Below are 16,712 nucleotides of genomic sequence, written 5' to 3' on the forward strand. Positions count from 1 at the left end.
GCTGCTGAGGGTCAACATACTTCACATTATCAATAATCCACTTCCTGTCAGGTACAGTCATCCTGCCCACCAGGTAGACAACAGGTAGGCCCTAGGAAAAGTTCAACCAATGGCCTTTCACCTTCACTAGATCAGGTTTCTGATTGGTCCTTGCTCTGTGCAGAGGGCAGGGACCTGGGAACCCAGGAAGCAGAAAAAGTGGCCCTGAAATAAAGCCCAGCCTTTGCGGGAAGCGAGTGCTTGAAAGGATGGACTTGGGGTTGCAGTCCTAGTTCTCACCTCTCACCAGCTGTTGACTTCGGGTTAACACTTCATCTCTCTGAATTTCATCTCTCCCATTTCCAATTTTGGCTTGAAATGAGATAATGCATGTGAATTGCTCAGCACAGCGCCTGGCATGTAGAAAGATGATGAGGAGTGACATTTTGAATTAACTGCTGTGTTTTTCATCCCCAGTTTTTAAAAATTGATTCAAGATCCTCTCCACCCCTAAAATTCAGACAACTGGTATCATAGACCTCCAGGAAGGGGATGACACAGCAGAAAAAGAATCAGAGACCTGGCTCTTGGATATTGCAAGTCTAGATTCCAGGGAGACAGAAAGGACTGATGAATACAGACATCGGAATAGACTCTGATGCTGGGCTAGTGAGGCTTCCTGTCCCTTGAGACCAAATAGGGGTTTCCCAGATCAGGAGATGGAGGGAAAGTCTGAAAGGGAGCAGAGGAAATGAAGAACAAGTGTCCTGGGCTGCATCCCACCATGCCCTTTCCCATGTGGAGCCAGGGAAGGCAGCAAGACCTACACTCATTTTTTTTAAAAAAAGATTTATTTATACAAGCACTGGGTACAGTCAGAAGCGCAGGAGGGTGAGAGGATTCACCAGAACCAGAGCAGGGAGCAGAACAGGCAGACTGACTAAGTACGCTGCTGAGGGGAGCAGCGGGCACGGCAGGAGAGGTCTGTGCGCCATGTGGGACCCTCGCCCAGCGGCCTGGGATCAAACTGGCGCTGCAGAGGCTGCGGGCAGCTTCACAGCCCAGCGCTCAACAGCTGCGCCACCAGGGGACGCCCACGACCTACACTCATTGACCATTTGATATATCTGGGTCAGTGGGTCTGGGACAGCTCCATCGAGTTTCTCTGCACCCTAGCAAGGAGCAGGAGGAGAAAAACAACACCCCAATACTCAAAATCAGCTCCGAAATGAGAAAGAGTAAGGGTTACCAACTCAAGTGTCCCAGGGCCAGGCAGGTTTTGTAAAAAGGTGAATCTAGGTTGATGGGTAATAGGGAGTGGTAGGGACTGTGGCAAACACACAAGAACAAAACCACTAAAGGTGCAGTTACTACACAGTGCCTGGTATGTGCACCGCCTGGTATATACAGTGCCTGTACCCACAGGATTGCTGCCCTAGTGGGCTGTGCGCCCAGAGCAACCTTCTTCAGATATTTAGACTCTTTTGTTAAAATGACCATTTCAAATTGGCAACCAATATTTTTTAACTATAATGGACAAAGTAAAATATATTTGTGGACTGCATGTGAACCAGATGCAGTAGTGCCTTATTGTTTTGGGACCCACCACACTGTGGGAGTTGGGGTGAGGGACCACTGAGCATGAACTTGCAGTGACCAGCAGTCAGCCTGGGTGACATCTGCCCCAGATACCTTCCAGGTGTGTGTGTCCAGGTGTATTGTGGGGGGCGGCACTTCATAAGACACTCAGAATTCAGATGCAATCTCAACAGAGGTGGGAGGGGAGTGTTAACGCCACCTAGCAGAATAGGGGCTGGTAAGATATGTTAGCCTGAGTCATGGAAAAATAGTTATGTTTCCTGCCAGCCTGAGTTTGCAATCTGATTCTCTTACCTCTGCTGGGGAAGTGGGGAATTTAACTCTTTTTATGCTGCACCTGTTTTGGGAATTCTTTTTTTCCTTATGCCCCTCTGTATATATTTATTTGGGTTATGTATTATTTGGGTTAAAATCTTTATTTTGAAATAATGACAGATTCACGTGAAATTGCAAAAAACAAATTTTTGACAGGGAGGTCTTGTGCAAACTTCACCCAGCCTGCCCACAGGGCTACCATCTTGTGTCACCCTCGTCCATGGTCACAGCCAGGACATTGACATTGATGCTATCCGGAGAGCTGACTCTGAGTTTAAAGCTCATGTGTATTCATTTGAGTCTCTGTGTGTGCGTGTAGTTCTGTGCAGTTTCATCACATGTGAACTCATGGTGAGCACCCGGGATTTACCGAGATCCAAACAAGATCCAATCAGCACTGACTACCTGCCATGTACACATCCAGGTATCCGGTTGTAGCAGTGAACAAAACTTAATGTCCTGTCCTTTATGTATTATCCCCAGTGCACATCTGGGTAAACTGAGGCTCAGGGAAGCTATTTGACTTGCTCATGGTCACACAGGTTGGGGATGGCCGAAGCAGGACTTGAACCCAGGTCTTCTGACCTCCAGGGCCCTGCTTTTCTGATAGTATTCTGCTGTCTGTCCTCACTGGTGTCACCTTCAGAGCAAAAAGCACCAGCTGAGGAGCATGTGCATCCTGTCTCAAGCAGTGGTTCTCCATTGCAGTTAACTTCCCTCCACCCCCAGGGGCATTTGACAATGTCTGGAGTCATTTTTGGTTGTCACAGCGAGAGGGGGGTGCTACTGGCACTTCGAGGGTGGAATCCAGGGTGCTGGTTAACATCCTACAGTGCACAGGACAGTCCTCCAACAAGAATGACCTGTCCCGGGCCTCCCTGGGGTTAAGCACAGCACTATGAAGCTATCTGCAGCCTCTGCAGCAGGAGTTAGATCCCCGGCTGGCCAGGGAGCAACCCACATGGCGCAGCAGACCTCTCCTGTCTCGCCTGCTGCTCCCCTCAGCAGTGTATTTCAGTCATCCTGCCTGTTCTGCTCGCCACTCTGTCTCTAGTGACTCCTCTCACCCCCCTCCCCACACCTCTGGCCTGTACCCCAGTTCTTATATGCATAAATAAATAAATCTTTTAAAAAATGACCTGTCCCAAATATCCACAGAGCTGAGCTTGCAAGCCTCTGGTCAAAGAGCCAGAGTCACAGACAAAGACAAGAGCTCCCCAGACAGCACAGTGTCCTACTGAACTTCCACCCAAGTAGACACATTTCGTGACAGGTAAGGGTGGAGCAGGTAGAGAGCTGCTTGGGGCTGACAGAGGGCCATTAGGCGGTGAGTACAAAGATGCACCACCCTACCAGCCCCGGGCGACTATTCTGCAGGAGCTGAAGGTGCAGGGACGACTTGATGGCAGAAGACAAAGACTGGTGAGTTACCGGAAAGAGGCTACAGAAAGTACAGGTATATCACACCTCTACTCCATGCGTCCTCATCAATCCTTATCGATCTTTCCAGAAGACCCTCGTTCACCAACTTCCCTCCTGCAGAAATATGCAGAAGAAGAGAACTGCCTTTTGAGGCCTTTTGAGGAACAGCAGGGAAGTGGGTACGACCTTCCGTCCAGACAGTGACATGTGCAAGAAACATAACTTCAGTTTCCAAAACTAGACTTAGTTTCTATTTCAAGTCCCCATTCTACTGGTTGGAAGAGAATTGTAATTGTCTACATTTCTTGCTTGGAGAGGGCAGCTCAGAAAGTACCAAGACCAGGCCAGCTGCGGCTGTAGCCTGATCTTCCCGGGCATCAGCTGAGATGGCTCCGTTTCTGTCTTCTAGATGTCAGACATGCCCTCCTAGGCCTCCCAGAAACCCGTCTCCTGGAAGTCTCCTTTTGGAAGCCCCGAAACTGCCTTCTCTCTCTTTCTTCTTTCAGCTGCTTTGGCCACTTCTTGGGCTCACAGTAGACATCAGCGGAGCCCAGCAGACCTCTGCATGGCGGTCTACCCTTCTGCCAGCCACTCCATGTGGGCATCCTGCCCACTCCTGTGTGGGGCTGGAGAGGGGCAGACATTCTCCTGGGCTCACCCCCAACCAATGCTCACTCATGAAACCAGCCCTAGACCACTGCTTTGCCACCGCCACCTCTCCAAGGCCCTCATTGTCATAACCCTTCCACACTCCCTGCCGTACCTGGACCCCCAGCCCAGGACTCTTCACCTTCTCTGGGTCAGAGAAAATGGCTCTTGAGTCTCACACTGTTTCTCCAATGAGGACAAAAATTTCAAAGCGTTTCTTAGGATGCTTTTGTTGCAAGAAACAGAAATTCATCAGACTAGTTTAAGCAAGAAAAGTGGAAAAACAGTTGGAAAAACAGGGATCATGCTCAGCACAAAGAATTGGAGTGTAGGCAGCTCTCTGCTGCTCTCTCTGAGCCAGGATTTCCTGGCTCAATGGGTGAACCCAACATAGCACCTCCCTGGATTTGAGGGTGCCTGCTGGAGACTACTAACAGCCTTTGATCTCTTCCTACTGCTGGCCGAGCCTCCACTTGGCTCAGGTGTTTATGCTGACCCCAAGTGACTTGGGGTGGCACCTAAGAGTCTACACCACTTTCCAGGACCCTGGGCTGTGATGGATTTGGGAGCGGACTTTTGATCTAGTTTTGGGAAGGGAGATGCCCAGGAAGTTTTCCGGGAGCCTCTGGAAAGTTTGCACCAATGCCAGAAAGGGGGTGCACAGGAAGAGAGAGTGACAGCATGGATGAGGGAGTGATGAGTAAGGATGCTGAGCAAATCAGAAGGCCCCACCCGATTGCAAAGTCTTGTGTGACCTTGTCAAGGAGCACGGAGAATGGGCTAGAGGGAAGCGCTTGCCAGCAAGACAGCACTTAGGAAGTGGCTGGATGAATCACACTGATTGGATCCAGAGGAAGGTTCTGCAGGACAGGCACAAGGAATACAGGGTGATAAGGAGGTGAACAGCTTGTTGTCGGTGTTCAACGGTCTCAAGAACCTGCCCCCTAAGGCCACCATGTCCTCCTGGGCTTCACTCTGGGCACTCAGAGAGAGACGTGTTCTTCTTAAATTAAAAGTTTTCAGGAAATGGGATGAAGACGGTTTCATTTAGACTAATGGCCCAACTCCCCAGCTTCGCTTTATACTATAGGAGCGTGACGTCTCGGCCACATAGGGCTGATTCAGCCTTCGGAGAGGCTGGGTCCGTCTGTTGCAGGACATACCTGCATACAAGACGCATCCTTTCCTGCTGACTAATGTGAACACTCTGGACCGGGCCAGGTTACACGCACACAGGCGTCTGTGATTTACTGCTGAGTTTTGCAAGAGTCACACAGGGAAGCCATCACTCAGCTCCTCAAGGGTTTAGAAGTGAGCCCTCAAAAAGAGTGCAAGGGAAGAGGGGCTCAGCCACTCAGAACTAGCAAGGAAAAAGAGAGGCAGTTGGGGGAAGCCTACAGCAAGAAAGGGGGGACACAGGGCAGACAATACTCCTGGCGGACAATACTGGTGGTTCCTGAGCTAAAATTAAGGTGTCAGCGGAACTGTGCTCCCTCTGGAAGGTGAGGGGAGAACCCATTCCTGATCTTTTTTCAGCTTTTAGAAGCTGCCCATCTTCCTTGGCTGATGATGGGTCCCTTTAGCAACCCCATCACGCTGACCTCCGCTTCCCTGGTCCCTTCTCCTTCCCTGAGCCTCATCCCCCTGCCTCTCTCTTATAAGAACCCCATGACTACATTGGTTCCATCAGGATAATTACCCCATCTCAAGACCCTTAATCACATCGGCAAAGTCCCTTTTGCCATGTAAGGGGATATATTCACAATTCTGGGGACCAGGACATGAACAATGGGCAGCCATTACTCTGGTACCACCTGCGTTCCTAGCATAGGGGTACAAACAAGAGTACACCTCCATCCAGCTCCTGGCTCCACCATTGGCCAGCAGATCCAGGTCCCTAACTGCTCTGAGTTTTAGTTAGTCTCACCTGAGAAATCAGAATAATAGAAGGTTTTATTATTCTATTATTCTTCTAAATCGAATAAAGGCCTCCCTGGTGGGGCAGGGGTTAAAGACACAGTGCTATCAAACTATCGCCAGCCACTGCAGCATGAGTTCCATCCCCAGCCAGGGAGCTGACCCACATGGCAGAGCAGACCTCTCCTGTCTTGCCCGCTGCTCCCCTCAGTAGTGCATGTCAGTCAGTCTGCCTGTTCTGCTCCCCACTCTGGTGGGGAGCACCCCCTGCACCTCTGGCCTACACCCCAGTTCTTGTATGCATAAATAAATAAATCTTTTTAAAAAATCGAATAACACAACAGATGCAAAGTTTGTGAAACAAGTGGCTCAATTAAGTGGTAACTCATCTTCCTTCCTGCTAACAGGTCACAGAAATTCCACCATTTGGGATTTATTTCTTTGGCTCTTTCCTCAAGTACACATCTCAAGTCCTTGTCAGCCTAGTGGGGCAAGTTGGCAGTTTAATTAAGTCAGGCTCCTCAATGGGACCTGGAGAGGTGGGCAGGTTCAGAGAAACTGATCAAGCAGAAGGAGTGGGCACTAGAAGGAGAAACACACTTCCCTTGCCAGCTGCTCAGCTTTGCCTGCGGCTCTGCTTTGGCTGAGACTTTCTCCAGCCTCTCCCCAAATTAACCAGGGTGAGCCTGCCTAATAGGAACACGCTGAAGATGAGCTGGGAGATAAGAGAAGACCTGCCCAGTTGGGTTTGCAGCAGAGTGGGGCAGATCCTGGCATGGAAAAGTACTGAGGCCCTTTGCCTCAGGTGCTGGAGCTGCAATCTGAAATGATGATCCCAGACAGACCTCTGCAAGTCAGCCTTGCAGACTGAAATGAAAACCAGATTCCTGGTCTTATCAGAGAGTTACGTGACTGTTTCCCATCATTTGTTTGGAGCCTGGAAACTTCCCAAACAAACTCCCTAAGTTTTGCCATGGAACTCACCATTTGCAAATGGAAGCTTGTTATTATAGGTATCTGCCTGCACAGAGGGCTTCTCCCCTTTGCTAAAATGATGTTATTTGGGGCTTTCATTCACCCAGCCAAGATTTAATAAGCACCTACAGGGGGCCAGGCAAAGCCCGGGGGGGCTCAGGGGTCCCTGTACACAGGAGAGCAGACTTGGAAAGAATTACACCCTGCAGAGAGTGGGACAAAGGTGACATCCTCCTGAAGAGCAGACAGAGAAGCAGGGGAAACTGATCAGGTGGAAAGAATATGCAGGCTGACCAGGAATTCTTCTGCAGCAGGGAGACACAGGCTCTGGCGCTCACCCACTTGAATCTGCTCCACATACTCCCCAGCTGTGTGATCTTGGGCACATGACCTCGCTTCTTTAAGGCTCAGCTGGCTCTTCTGTAGGGTGGCGTCACCAATAACCTTCTCCAGGGTTGTTGTGAGGTTAAAGGGGATGGACAGGTAAGGCCTATGGTAGGGATGTGAGGACACCAGCCTCCTAATGAACTGTCACTGTGCAAGTTAAAAAAGCAACAATTAAAATGATACCCACTGGTGCCAAATCTGTAGGGACACACGTGGGGACCATGTGTACCCACAGATTCTACAGTTTGGAAGTGAGCTTGACTGCAGCCACCACCAGGGTGTCTAATTTCCGTCCTGGGGGCAGGTTCCCGGTAGGAGGCGCCTTCTGTCCTCAGCTCATTTCCCTGAACCCCGGCCAGCTGCCGTTTGGCTTTCCTCAGAGTTTGAACTTCAAAGGGCTGGACACTCAGATGAGAAGGGCACCCGGGCCTGACCTCTCTTGGAATTAAAACAAAACAAATCCAGAGGCGGGTGACTTCCTTCTGTGTTTAGATTGCCTGTGTTAGGGGCTCCGCCTGAGACCAGCCTATCCTAGCTGGGTGAGAGCAGCCAGGTTCCGGGCTACCCTCCAGGTAGGGCCACCCTCCAGGTAGGGCCAGAGGCTTGCTGGCAGGTAAGCAAGGCCGGGAGAAGCAAGGCTCACCCTCCCCAGAGCCAGTCCTTGGGACAGCAGCCTGGGCAGACTAGGGCCACCGCCTGCCATCTGGTGCCAAGGACAGCAACGGGTGCTTTAATGGGAAAGTTCTCGCAACCCCAGGAAGGGGTCCCCCGAATCCTCTACTAGGGGTACAGGCAACCAGAATGGGCTCAGTCCCAGTCATGCTACCGGAGGGCACCCAGGGGACCTGGAATAGGTGGGGAGCCGGCGAAGGCATGAGCTCACACGCTTTTTAAAAACTCGCTTCCTCCTTTCCGACCTCCGCCCATCAGTCACCTCGCAGGGCACCGGCCCGGGCGGCACAGGCAGGACCCAGAGCCCCGCGCCCCCCGCGGCGGGAGAGGGAGGCCGAGGCCCCCTGGGGTACCGGCCGCGGGAAGGAGCAGCAGGCGCAGCGGGCGGCCAGGTGACCGCCAGGCCAGGTAAAGGCGCGGCGGGGGGTCCCCAGAGCTCGACCTCGGCCGGCGCTGGGTCTGGAAGGGGGGGTCTGTGTCTCGGCACCCCCAATTCAAGTTCAGTTCCGCGTTCCCAGGGGGAGGGTCCTCGAGACTCTGCCCCCCACCCGCACCCCCGCGTCAGCGACCCCGCCCGGCGCCCCTGGCCGGGCAGGAGCGGGCGCCCACCCTGCGCGCTGGGGGCGGGGCGGGGCGGGGCGGGGGGGGGCGGCCGGGGGGCGGCGCCTCCCGGGCCCGAGGGAGCTCGCCGGGGCGCCGCCCTCCGCTCCAGCCGCGCCTCCTCCCGCGAGCCGGCGCTCCCGGCCGCGCTGCTGCGTCCCCAGCCGGGTCGGGGAGCGGGCGGCGCCCCCCCAGCCGCGCCTCCTCCGTCCAGCTCCCCAGAGCCCCGGCCCGGGACCCCAGCCCGGGAGGAGGAACCCCGCGAGGGGGGCCGGGGTCTCCAGACCCGCAGCCCCAGGCGCCCCGCCGAGCCCCAGCGCCCGCCGCGCCCCGGTGAGTCCGCGCCCCGCGCCCCGCGCCCCGCGCCTCGCGCCCCTGCCCCGCGGCGCCGGCCGGGGGCCGCTGATGCCCCGCGGGGTGGGGTGGGGGGGGCTCGAGAACCGTCCGGTCTGTTCGCCCGCGCGTCCGTGAGCGCCCGCCGGGCCTGCCTCGGGGGCTCTGCCCCTCGCCTCCGGGCCGCGCGCGGGGTCCCCGGCCCGGGGGGCGGGCGGGCCTCGGGCCAGGGCGGGCGCCGCGCCGGCGGGTTTCCAGCCCTCGCCGAGAGGACTCTCCCCCGGTGCTGAGGACACAGCCCCCCACCCAGGTCCCCGAAACCGTCCTGGCGCCGCCCGCAGGGCCCCCCCGCCCCCGCAGTCCCCACTCCTGCCTGGCCCCCGAGACTCTCCGGGAACGCGCCGGTGCGCTGGGTGTGCGCTTCGGCTCAGAAGCACAAAGGTGAGGCTTGGGCGCGAGCAGCGTGGGGGGGTCCTCAGGTCTCTGCGTTGTATAATGGGGGCGCCAGCCTCCCGGGGCGAGGGGACCCTAGAAATCCAGACCAGACCGGGTCCGCGCCCCGACGCGTGTGGCCCCGCGAGCCTGCTCCTCCCTCCCCCGGCGGGGCGCGGGAAGACGGGGCGTCCCGACGGCTCCCCAGCCCCGCCCGGCCCCCCTGAACCGCCGGGCACCCGGGCGGCGCGCAGAGGCTGGGGGGCCGCGCGGGGGGTCCGGGCGCCGCGGAGCCGCGTGGGCCCCGAGGGCGCGGAGAGAAAGTGCGCTCCGGGGCAGGTGCTGACTGTGGCTCTGGGCAGGGGGGGCGGCTCCGGGCGCTGGCCGCGTCCCCTGCTGGGCACCTGTCGCTCGGTTCTCGACCCGGCTTGGCCGACTGGGCCACATGGCGCTGGGAGGGAGCCCGCTCCTCCAAACACCGCCCGCCCACAGCTCGCTAGAGGTGCTGCCCGACCGGGAGAAAGGGCAGGAGAGGGTGCCGGGGCCTCCTGTGCTGTGGTTGCCTGAGCTGTCGGCGCCGGCTGGTGCCTGGGCACGGAGCCTGGGGAGGAATGTGCTGGTAGATGGTGCTTGTGTGTGTGTTTCCGGTCAGGAGCAGAAGGTGAGGGCTGGGCGTGAGCAACGTGGAGTGGTCCTCAGGTTTCTCCGCTGTAAAATGGGGGAGCTAGCCTCCCCGCACGAGGGGGACCCTCAGCTGGTACTAGGGAGGGCCTGCCTACCCCAGGGGTACAGGGACCCAGGGCTGGGGAGCCCCCAGCCAGGGGAGAGGCAGAGGTGGGGAATGTCCCGAGTCACCGAGAGGTGTTATGATCAGGCCCCACCACTGGCTGGCCTCGCGGCCCCTGTGGCTGGTGTGTCTCGCCCGCTGGACCTTGGTTCCTTCATCTGTGAAATCAGAATGATCACCTCCTAGGGCCTAGCGGGAGCGGGTCCTCAGTAATAAGAGCTGCTGCAGGCTTAGGGGAGAATGCAGGATTGGAAAGAACTGGTAAGAAAAGAAAGGTAGATGGGGCCTCCCTGGTGGCGCAAGGGGTTAAGACGCAACCTATGAAGCTGTCTGCAGCCTCTGTAGCACGAGTTGGATCCCCAGCCAGGGAGCTACCCACACGGCGCAGCAGACCTCTCCTGACTCCCCGCTGCTCCCCTCAGCAGTGTATTTCGTCAGTCTGCCTGTTCTGTTCCCCACTCTGTCTCTGGTGAATCCCCTCACCCCACACCTCTGGCCTGCACCCCAGTTCTTGTATGCATAAATAAATAAATCTTTGAAAAAAGAGAAAGAAAAGAAAGGTAGAGTTTCCAACTGTGAATGGGAGGCCCTTGCAGAGAGGGGGGTGGGGGGAAGGGAGTCTGGGCAGATGGAACAGCGCAGGGAAAGGCACTGAATCGTGAAGGTGCAGAGGATGTGCTGGGCTAGGAGGAGGTGCTCAGGTAGTGGAGGGCGGGTTTGGGGCAGAGCTAGACTGGATGGGTGGGGACCAGGGCATTGCAGGTGGGACTTTATCAGGTTGATGAACTATTCAACACAAGCAGAGCAGGCGCCTTCTGGTGCTGTGCTAGGTGCTCGGCATGGATCACTGAGCAAGAAAGACAGATGCCATTCTAGTTCCGTAAGCCGGGAAGTCATCTGATCCTGTTGTTACATTGGGAAGATAAATCTGGAATGGAAGTTGGACAGTTTGGGGAAGGCTGCTAGGAGTGGGGAGACTGGCCTGTGGCTTGGTGGGGGTATAGAAAGGGGGCTGGGTTGGAGCCCCATATTGGCGGCACAGATTCACATGAGGTCTCAACATGTGGCCGCAGTCAAGGGTGAGGCTGGATTCAGTGTGAGGCTCAAGCTACCCACTCACCCACCAGAGAGGAGTGGTCTAGGGCCTTGGTGGGTCCAAGTGGCCCAGCTCTGGCTTTCGGACTCTCTGGCTCCAGAAATCACGAGGCCTAGCAGTCCTCTGTGTGCAGCTGCCATCACAGCCAGCAGCCCATCTCCTGTTGACCTTTGTTCTGGGCAGCCTGACCCTTTGGGGGCTTCTGTTTTATTAGGTCAGGGTAACTCTCCTCCTCCCTCTCTGGACCTGGCAGTCAAACTCTCAGGACTTGGGCTGCAAGAGCCTGGGGTGAGAGGAGCTTGGGCTCTGGATATTTCTTCTCCCCCAGTTCCAGACTATAGTGGAATTCAAGGGACTGAGAAGTTTTCTCCCTAAGTGCCAGGAAAGTTCCAGAAGCTCAGCTGTCTTCTGACATGGAGATATGGTGAAGGGTCTCCTTTGGCTGCTGGCTTTTGCTTTCGCTTTTGTTGTGTCTGCTCGGAGCTGGGAAGAGGCCTTCCTGCCGTTGACAGCTGTGAATGCCCTTCTCCGTGTCAGAGGCCTCCCGTGATTGGGGCTGAGCCATGTTTGGCTTTATTTGCCTCAGGAGAACCCTCGTTATCTCAAGTGGAGGGAACCACTCTTATTTGACAAACTTGGAGAAAAGAGGTTCGCCCCAAGGTGAGCAGCTAGTAAGCAGCAGAACTGGGACTAGCACCCAGCCCTGCTGACCCCTCCAGGGCCCTCAGTTTTATCCAAGGCCTGACCAATGGGACATACCCTTGTTTTAGGCCCCAGAGTAAGATTTGGTGGTTTCTCAACATCTCAGTCTTGTCTACCTTTTCTTGGAGACTTGCTCACCCCCACCTGCCCAGGTGGCCCAGCTGAGCCTGGAATGTTTATTTCCTCCCTTCTTCTGGATGGAGCCCTTGCTGGACTGGCAACTCCTCTCGGGAGCTCTGGCTCCTCAGAGAAACGGATCAAGGATTTGGTTTCCTTGCTTCAGGCCTCACTGCCCTGCCCCTCCCAGGACACTGGCCAGAGTAGCTCCCTGAGGGTCTCTTCTAAGCTCTCCCAGTGGCTGTGGCCTCAGACTGACTCCTTTCTCCCTCCTTCCCTGAGCCCCAACCAGTATCTCACCGGCTGGGCCTTTCCAGCAAGGGTTGTTTACTTGAGCTGAGCACCCCAGTTCTGCTCCTCTCTTGGCCTAGATTTATGAGACTCAGCAGCTATGAGACCTGAACGATGGCTCCTTTAGCTCCTGGAATAATAGAGCCAGAAAGACCTCGGACATCTGACCAACTAATGGGGAAACTGAGGCATGGGGAGGCAGAGCTAGAGCCCAGCTTCCTTGTTCTGTCATTATTTTAAGGATAATTCTTGGAAAAAAACAAACCAAACCAGACCACTCCTCTTCCTCAAGAGCCCTTGTCTCTCTGTGCTGGGAATGTGGGGGACATCCACAGTGACAAGCCCAGAAGGGGTACATGCTGAGGTCCCTGAAAACTGGGGGTGCCCTTTGAGGAGTATGTACCTTGACATTTTCGGGTTCTGTCAGTTCAGGCTGGGAGGCAGCAAGCAAGAGGTGACACTTGTGTGTCGCCAACCCATACTTTATAACGTGCCTCCGAGTGGACAGGCTCTTAAAGTTGTTTTCTCCCCCAGATGATAAAACAAGTCCCAGTTCATGGTATTGTAGGAAAACTTGGAAGGAAAGCGTCTTGACACACCAGCCACCAGGGTGAACATTGTGCATTCTATTCAGATTTTTTGTTTTCTGGCTCGCTCTGCTCTTTCACATCCTGGTTTCTCAGTTCATCCCCATAATGTGTTTCCCGTGTGACACATTGTTCACACTGTTCTGATTGCCTGTCATCGGGTCCGCCATCCGATGACTGAAAGGTCAGGCTGCGTCAGATCCCCCTGCTTAATGTCCTGCAGGTCACTCCAGGGCCACCTCTCTGCACCCTGGTGTTTGGGGAAGGGCTGCATGGACAGAATCTAAAGCAAACGCCGGTTCCCAGGGAGTCTCTAAGAAGCGCAGCGAGTCAGCCCTCTTGGGTGGAATGGGTGTGACCCAAGATCGCACAGCCTGTGGGAGAAAACTGTGTTCCTTTTCCTTCTCATTTTCTTGCTGTGTTGATTTTGCTCCCACTGCACCATCTCCACCCCCGACCCCAGATCTCCCTGGGATTAGGTCTTGGGGTGGCAAGTGCAGATCCCTGGAAAAATCACTCTTTGGCTTGCTCGTCCCCAAGCCCTGCCTCTTAGAGAACAGGTGTTCAAAGGCAAAGGTGTGCAGAGAATCTGTTACCTGCTCAGGCGACCCAAGGCACCTGGAGGACAGGTCCCAGGTATGGCACCTCCTCTAGCAGGATCGTAGCTTCATCAATGCATGGGAATTATCAGCACTGGAAGCCTCCTCTCCAGTTGTCTGGGCTGATGTTTACAGATGCAGGCAGCGACTCATTAGCGGTTTTTAGGTCCGTTAAGTGGTTTTTCCACAGATTTTTAAAAAGCCAAATAGAAGAGAGTAGACTAGAAAACAGCATGTCTCCGGTCGTGAGAGTATTCTTTAGTAAATCTTTCATCTCAGTTATCTGTGGGCGCTAAGTCACCAAATTAATTATCTTGCCAACTGTGCGGTAAGAACCTTGGGCAAAACTACTTGGGTCCACTGCTTTTTATTTCTTCTTTTTTTTTTTTTTTAAATGGGAAATTTGGATTCCTTGGCTGGGTCCCAGAAGCAACTCACGAGTTTGCAAGGCCAGAGCTGAGCGATGGGAGGCAGGGCCAGCTGGAAGGAAACTGCTTACAAAATGCTCCTGATCGGGGCTTCCAATGATCCCTTTAAAACAAATTTGCGGCTTTAAAAGTAAAACTAGGGCCTCCCTGGTGGCGCAAGGGGTTAAGACACAACCTATGAAGCAATCCACAGCTACTGCAGCACGAGATCAATCCCCGGCCAGGGAGCAACCCACATGGCACAGCAGACCTCTCCTGTCTCGCCCACTGCTCCCCTCAGCAGTGTATTTCAGTCAATCTGCCTGTTCTGCTCCCCGCTCTGTCTCTGGTGGATCCTCCCACCCCCCACACGTCTGGCCTGTACCCCAGCTCTTGTATTTTAAAAAAATAAAATAAAATAAAGATAAATAGCAAGTGGGAACTGCAACTGGTCTAACCTCTCTCATTCTTAGAAAATGAAATGGAGGCCAGAAAACAGAGGCTGTGGGTTCTCAGGCCTCACAGGGAGGAGGGTCCCCTGTCACATCAACAACTGTCCAAATGGGGCGCTGGAGTCAGTAACGGGCAGATGTCACCCAAAACATGCACCTGCTGGGGTCCACAACCCACCCTGATATGTGCCCTGGGCACTGACCTTTGCACAAAACCCGTAACTGTCACGCCGGCAGGGCAGTTTGTATTGCCCCCCTGCACAGAATGCTCACTTGTTCAATGCCAGCTTGTAAGACACCTGATTGGTTGCGTGTCCGGGCATTTCTTTTTCTTTTTTTGAATGTCACCATAGGGTCTCCCTGGTGGCACAGGGGTTAAAGTCTCAGCACGATCAAGCTAGCACCAGCCACTGTGGCAGGAGTTTGATCCCCAGCCAGGGAGCTACCCACATGGCGCAGCAGACCTCTCCTGTCTCCCCGCTGCTCCCTTCAGCAGTGTATTTCAGTGGATCCGCCTGTTCTGCTCCCCACTCTGTCTCTGGTGAATCCTCTGACTCCCCACACCTCTGGCCTGTACCCCAGCTCTTATATGCATAAATAAATAAATCTAAAAAAAAATGATTTTGGAAGCGAGACCCATTCATCCAGCCAATGTTCCTGGAGTTATCTCTGCAGGTCAGGTGTTCTGGGGGTGGGGGTAGGAAGGAGGTCAATATGGGCCCCACTCTCCTGGAATCTTTGCCCCCTCTCACTGTCAGGTGGAGTCCAGGCCAATTTCCTTCATTTTCAAACCCCTAAAGACTGGCCTCTTTAGAGTTCAGACTCAGTTTACCTTTCCAGACCCATTCTTGTGGCCCCAGTCCCTCCCCCCACCCAAATGCAACCTTCACAAGAGCAGGGAACCACTTCCCTCCTCCACCTCCCTCTGACCCCGCCCATAGCCATGAACTTTGACATTTAAGTGTCTTTCTGCTCCTTCTGCTTTTTCTGCCTGGGTCAGAAATACAACTTTAAAATACAACTTTTACATTAATTTTTAAAAGTTGCAAAAATAAGACCAAAATGAAAAGTTGGCAGCTACTCTTTCCTAACCAGTGTAAGAAACTCACAGCCCTGCTAACCGAACCCCAGACTTAATTTGGAGGTCACCAGCTTCCCCACTGGCACGTTTCTGCTCCAGAATCCAGTCCAAGACTCGACATTCATGTAGTTGGCATGTCGCCTTCATCTCTGCTGGCTGTGCTGGTTTCCTTTCTTTCTTTTTTTTTTTTTAAGATTTTATTTATTTTTGTATAGAAGAACTGGGGTACAGGCCAGAGGTGCTGGGGGTGAGACAATTCACCAGAGACAGAGTGGGGAGCAGAACAGGCAGACTGACTGAAATATGCTGCTGAGGGGAGCAGCGGGGGAGACAGGAGAGTTCTGCTGCTCCCTGGCTGGGGATCGAACGCAGGCCACAGCAGTGATAGTGCTGAGACTTAATCCCTAGGCCACCAGGGAAGATCTGGTCTGTGACAGTTTCTTAGCATTCCTTTGAATTTTGTGACCTTGAGAATTTTGAAGAATACTGGTCAGTAGATGTTCTTCCACTTGGATTTGTCTGCTGGGGCATGGGGTTTGGGGGGAGCATTACCCCTCATTGCGTCATGCTGACTTGCATCGCACCAGCCAGACTTGCTGGAGATGTGAACCCTGATGACTTGGTGGCGGCGGGGTCAGCTCAGTTTCTCCATTGCAAAGTTACTAAAACCCCTTTTTGGAAACAACTTTAAAGCAAAATAGTAAAAGGTAAAAGTAGGAAGAAATCATGGAAGTAATTGCTAGGTTCAGCTCCCCAAATTTCAAAACTTTGATACAGCCGGTGATCAATGATAAATGGAGTGGTGCTGGTAACACATCGCAGCCCCAGAGCTGGTATCTGATCACACAGATGTGTAGTTTCTGATCCACCCCAGGAACAGAACAAAGAAGAAACACTGCTGCCTCATAAGATCATGAGAAAAAAGAAAACAATATTCAGCCTCATTCTGTGAAAAGATAGGCCAATCAAAATAATACTTTCACATGTACAATTTTAAAGGTTTGGAAAGTTTTTAAAATTTAAGTTGAACAAAGAAAGCTAATAATGTCAGTGGCATTTTCATGAGCTCACATATGGGAGAGTGAATTGGAGAACCGTCATCTGAAAATGTACGTCAAGAGTTTCTGTTTCAATACTAGGACTGGATCCCGAGGAAACGTGATTATGTCAGGAGTCTGTTTCAACACTGTTTTTTTTTTTTTTTTTAATAGCAATAAAATGAGAAACTAACTACATATCTGGCAATAGAGGATTGATTCTATAAATTGTGGGTTCCCCCATAATTGAGCAATACTGGAATATTCCTCAATCGCT

At 53.7% G+C, this 16,712-nt stretch overlaps 1 protein-coding gene across 3 annotated transcripts in view; it reads left to right on the forward strand.

Annotated features, from left to right (window-relative positions):
• The first annotated feature begins 8,301 nt into the window (after window positions 1-8,301).
• TMEM51 (transmembrane protein 51) overlaps window positions 8,302-16,712 on the forward strand; it is a 48,869-nt gene continuing 40,458 nt past the window's right edge. Inside the window, exon 1 of one of the 3 annotated variants that reach the window (XM_054691213.1) lies at window positions 8,302-8,322. The gene's annotated coding sequence lies outside the window, so the exon portion shown is untranslated. Of the gene's footprint in view, window positions 8,323-8,814; window positions 8,848-16,712 lie in introns of those variants that run through there. The other 2 variants (XM_037499277.2, XM_054691212.1) reach the window with 2 other exon arrangements.

This window comes from Talpa occidentalis, unplaced genomic scaffold, assembly GCF_014898055.3.
Source record: "Talpa occidentalis isolate TD23 unplaced genomic scaffold, MPIMG_talOcc4v2.1 talOcc4.9, whole genome shotgun sequence".
Classification (NCBI taxonomy): domain Eukaryota; kingdom Metazoa; phylum Chordata; class Mammalia; order Eulipotyphla; family Talpidae; genus Talpa; species Talpa occidentalis.